The 5,739-nt window shown below is 44.3% G+C and overlaps 1 pseudogene; it reads left to right on the forward strand.

Moving 5' to 3' along the window:
- Positions 1-1,348: 1,348 nt before the first annotated feature.
- Positions 1,349-4,469, forward strand: LOC138989239 (translation machinery-associated protein 7-like; annotated as a pseudogene).
- Positions 4,470-5,739: the final 1,270 nt, after the last annotated feature.

Raw genomic sequence — 5,739 nt, forward strand, 5'->3', positions numbered from 1 at the left:
GGATCCTGGGGGGCTACAGTCCATGGAGTTGCAAGAGTCAGACACGATTTAGCAACTAAACAACAAAACAATTGATTTACAAAGCTGTGTTAGTTTCAGGCATACAGCAAAATGAATCTGTTACACATATACCCACTCTTTTTTAGAGTCTTTTCCCATATGGGACATTACAGAGCATGGAGTAGAATTTTCTGTTCGATACAGTAGGCCCTTACTAGTTATCTACTTTATATACAGTACTGTGTATGCGTCAGTAACAATCTTCCAATTCACCCCTCCTTCCCCCAACCCCTCCCCGCCATCCAGTTAACCATAAGTTTATTTTCTACATCTGTAACTCTGTCTTGGTTTTGTAGAAAAGTTCAATTGCAGTAGATAGAACTTTCTTATGGTTTTCTAATTTTCTCAAATTATTCTTTTTTTTTAATTATTTACTTTATTTTTGGCTGCACTGGATCTCCGTTGCTCTGCACGGGCTTTCTCTAGTCGCATTGAGCAGGGACTACTTCTCACTGTGGTCCACAGGCCTCTCACTGGGGCGGCTTCTCTGCTGTGGGGCGCGGGCCCTGGGATGCAGGGGCTGGAGAGGGCACAGGCCTCTCACTGGGGCAGCTTCTCTGCTGTGGGGCGCGGGCCCTGGGATGCAGGGGCTGGAGAGTGTAGGCTCAGTAGTTGTGGTACAGTGGCTTGGTTGCCCCGTGACAAGTGGAACCTTCTGGGAGCGGAGATCAAACACGTGCCCCCTGCATTGGCAGGCAGATTCTTATTCACTGTACCACCAGGGAAGTCCCTGATTTTCTCAAATTCTGTATAAGCTAGTGTCACTAATACACACTTGGGCCTCAATTACCTACTTTCGTTAGGCATTTTTAGAAATCTAAATTAAACACATGGATTGAGCCAATTTTTTGACCTAATTTTTAAAATTTCACTGTGAAGTTTATTGTAAACACTAGACATCTAGTTTCTTCTATTTATTAACAGTGATAGCTAACACGGCTTTAAACAAGAGAAACAAGTAGCCAGATAATTTTTTAAATGAGTTAATTCCTATTTTATTCTCATTACAAGAGGAATCATAAAAGAATGAGAGGCACTATTTTTCCCCTTTGCTTTTCACTCTGCCTGGATGCTGGTGGTGGGGTTCAGCTAAGGCGACTCTAACATCCCTCTTATTTGAGGACCAGAGACATAGAAGCCAAGCAGGCACCTGTCCAGAAGGCCCTCACCCACTAGGATCGCATCTGCACACAGAGACGTAAGAGGAGAGGTGGCTGCATGTGCTGCTGCTGGAGGCCGAGGTGCTTCTACCTGGGGGAGGGGGTGCTCCAGAGGACAGGGAATGGAGATGAGTGGAAAAGGTGGGTCCCATGAGGGGCTGGGGCCTGTGCACAGTTCCCATGAGGCACCCGATGAGCTGAAGTGAGATCTCTGTGCTCCACTAGCCACCAGAACAGAACCACCAGCCTGGGCCAGGACACCTCACCGGCACTGGTGGTGGCAGACTTTAGAGCTTTTCTTCTGTTTTCTGGAACTTTCATGTGGTCCCAGATGGGGGAAGGCAACCAGGCTCTACTGGCTCAGGAGAATCAATTGTTAAATTTTCAGGCCTTTTGTGAGCTGGTTGGTTAAACACGGTCATTATTTTAAAATGAAATCATAAAAGCTTAAAACTAAATAAATTATATTAAATATAAGAAGCAATAAATACTTAAAACTAATCACTTCTTCAGTATTTGACTAGATTGGACTATAACTAAAATCTGTGCTCTTGGAGTCCTTTACCCTGGCTGTACCTGAATCGTAGAAATACCATCATGGGGATAGCTCTAGCCAACTCCGTGTGCAGTGATGTCACACTGGTAGCTTGCCACCAGCCTGGATGACAGTGTTTACACCGCAGAAATTAGCAACCCCTGCCCATCAGCAGCAGCAGCAAAGCAGGGCGTGATATTCTAAGACCAGGAATTAGCAAACTATGGCCCACACGACAAATCCAGCCCACCACCTGTTTTTATATATAAAGTTTTATTCGAATGTAACCATACTCATTCATTTATGCTTTGTCAATGGCTGCTTTTCCTGCTTCCTTTCTGCAACAATGGAATTGTGTAGCTGAAACAGAGGTATATACACTGCTATGTATAAAACAGATAATAATGAGCAACTACTATATGGCACAGGACCCTCCACTCAGTGCTCTGTGCTGACCTTAAGAGGAAGTAAATCCAAAAAAGACGGGATATACGATTCACTTTGCTGTACAGCAGAAACTAACACAACATCTGAAAAGCAACTATACTCCAATAAAAATTAATTTAAAAGAAAGAAAGACGATATGGCCTGCCTTCCTGGTCCTTTACAGAAAAATTTTGCTGACCCCCAGAATAGACTTAAGAAAGTGATGGATAAAATGTTAATAGTGCAAATTAAACTTTAAAATGTGTTTTATCTGTTGCCTGGAGTTGTGTTTGAGTAGCACAAAAATTTTTTTTAATATTCTTTAATATTCAAAACTGTTTTCCAATTCAGTAAAGAAGATACCTATATCTATTGATGTTGCAAATTAATGAAGTTCCAAAACACAGCTTTATTATATCACTTCCATATGACTGAGCAATAAAATTGAAACTATCAGCTGATACCTGTGTCCTAACTAAATTCAGCATCCCAGTTGTTACATATTTAGCAACAAGATCACCACTGCATCCTATGACTGACTTGCGCACCATTTTGGTGGATGACAGGGATTTCTGCTGACTGGTTTTCAAAAAAAAGAAAGGATTCTCACACATTTCTTGCAATTAAGTACTGTGGAGCATATTTATAAACTGCAGTATTTAATATGGCATTGAAACTTCACAATAGTATGATGAGTCTGGAATTATAAAGTCCATTCAATAGGTGGAACAGAGATTAAAAAGGTTAAAAAACATCACCCAATGGTGAAGCTAGGATTCGCACCTAGATTTCTTGAAAATCTGAGCACACCGACTTCAAATTATACCTTTAGAAGGCACTATTAGAGAAAATACACCATCATTTTTTTTTAAGTAACAGTGAACTCAGTTATACTTTAAAGTAAATTTGTATTTTATTCATTTCAATATAAATATACATGAAAAAGTTATATGTGGAACTTTTATTCTATAGGCAGTGTTTGGATCCACCAACCCCTTGAAATAATTCAGCAGTGACCACAGAGCTCTGCAGTCAAATGCTGGAAACTTTGGAAACAATCACTGTCATTTTTCCTTTTTTTTTAATATTTTATTTATTTAACTGCTGCATGCTGCAACTAAAAAACAAAAGATCCTGTCGCTTATCTGTAAGATCCCTCTGCTGAGAGACCAAGTTCCCCACCATATACTTGATCCCTGACTTTGCTCCCTTCCCCATAAACTGCTGTTCACAGTCCTTCTAGAATAGCCATTGGCTTCTTTCGATATTCCATCCAGCCTGGATTGCAGTGTGGCCCCTGGGGAATGTCTTGCATACTTTGGGGACACTCCAGGGCAAAAATTGAGGGTGGAATGGCTGCTTGCAAGGGCTCAGTGGTGAAAGAGAACAGACAGACAGACTCAGGAAGTGGAAAGCAAGTCGGAGTGACCAAAGTAAAGGATGTCAGAAGGGAGGAGTAAGAGCCCCGGGAACAGTTTTAAGTGGGTAAGTTACATGGTCTGATTCATGTTGTTTTTCTTTTTATTTTTTAATGATGTCACATCTGTGAACCACTGTTACCATATCCAAAGCTTCACCTTCCGCCCAGAGATGAGGAGGCAGGGCCCAGCCATGGAGACCTCTGGGGAGGCCCACACCAGAGGGCAGGAGAGCAGAGTGACCAGAAGCCTCTACAGAAAAAGTCAAGGAGGAATCCGAGTGTAACAGGCCCTAGCATGAGGGGGCCATGAGCCCACAGCCAGGGCTCGGAAGGCAGGCGCAGGCGACGCGGCGTCTCCTGGGGGATCTGGCCCGGGTGGCTGGCCGAGGCGCTGCTGTCGCCAGCTCTGTCTGGTGTGCAGCCCAAGAGCCTGAGCGGAAGAGCCAAGTGTAAAGGGATATTCTGGACAGCAGTGAAAACTCCACTGTCCAGAAAATCAAATTCTTGGTTTTTTTCTTTCGCTTTCTTGGGTCATTAATAGGTGTGCTTTTGACAACAATAGAAAAAAAAAAAAAAAAAAAAAACATATAATAAACTCAGTAATATTCAAAAATTATTTAATTCAAGAAGGTGAACAGTCCTGCAGTGGGGTCCGGGGAGGGGCAGCAGGCACCATATTGGGCCGGGAAGGTGGCAGAAGAAGCCCCTGAAGCAGCTCAAGAAGCAGGCCTAGGACATGGACGAGGAAGACAAGGCATTCAAGGGGAAACAGAAGGAGGGGCAAAAGACACTCAAGGAGCTAAAACCAAAGGCCCAGGTGAAAGGCCCCCTGGCCATGGGTGGAATTAAGAAGTCTGACAAAAAGTAAGCTGTTCCTTGTGCCCGAGGCAATGATGACCCTTAGTTCCATTCCTGTTCAAACATCTGGATTCCCAGCCATGATATCCATTGCCACCTATAGCTGGAATCCAGTGTTGTCTTGGCACCTACTGTACATTTAAGCATAAGCTTTTGTTTAAAAAAAAAAAAAAAGGTGAATAATCTGGACAAAAGAAGCGTGGAGGGGGAAACTGCATTATTCTTTATATCTACACCGTGTGTGATGCCAAGTCCTTGCTACACATTAAGCCCCCAACCTCCGTGCGGTAGTGAAGTTCAGGTGAGTGTTCATTTACTGCAGACAGAACAGGAGGGCAGGTAAGTCCCCATCGCCACCCCTCCACCACCCTCCAGGAAATGCGGAAGGAAGGCAGGGAAGAGGCTCAGATGCTGGACTGCATTATTGGGCGAGTAGAATCTTCTTGCAGTGGCACCCCACTCCAGTACTCCTGCCTGGAAAATCCCAGGGACGGAGGAGCCTAGTAGGCTGCAGGCCATGGGGTTGCGAAGAGTCAAACACGACTGAGCGACTTCACTTTCACTTTTCACTTTCATGCATTGGAGAAGGAAATGGCAACCCACTCCAGTGTTCTTGCCTTGAGAACCCCAGGGACGGGGGAGCCTGGTGGGCTGCTGTCTGTGGGGTTGCACAGAGTCGGACACAAGTGAAGCGACTTAGCAGCAGCAGAATCTTCTTGCATGTTTTACCCTTGAAATGAACGCACGTCCTGAACAGAAATAAAGCTGGACAAGGTGCTGTGCCCTCCTCAGCCACGTTTTGCCTACCAAGTCCCTGCTTCATCACTAGGGTCTCACACATGCTCCTAATGTTACACTGAAAACAATGTCAGGAGAGTCGCCGCCGGGTGATCACCTCATTGCCAAATCCCCTGGCTCCTTTTAAGTTCTTATTCTCCTTCATTTTCATAACACTAGACTACCTACCCTTGTAACCAGGCCTCCATCAAAAAAAAAAAAAAAACAGAATGATTTGATGTCTACAATATGCAGATTGAAGGAAAGGCAGGAGGCCAAGACAATATTAGTGTTTCAAGTGTGTGTGTCTGAAACGTGTTGCCAAAACAGAAACTGGGAAGTGGGGAGGGAAACGTGGTTTGGGGGGGAGAGTTAAGATCCGTTCAGCAGGTTCCTGGAGACAGAGAAATCCAAATCAGGGCAGGGGGGCCCTTGAGACAAAAAGAATTGCACAGGGCCTCAGAAACAATGCAGCCGTGTAGAGAAAAAAGATAGGCCGCTCT

This window comes from Bos mutus, chromosome 9, assembly GCF_027580195.1.
Source record: "Bos mutus isolate GX-2022 chromosome 9, NWIPB_WYAK_1.1, whole genome shotgun sequence".
Classification (NCBI taxonomy): domain Eukaryota; kingdom Metazoa; phylum Chordata; class Mammalia; order Artiodactyla; family Bovidae; genus Bos; species Bos mutus.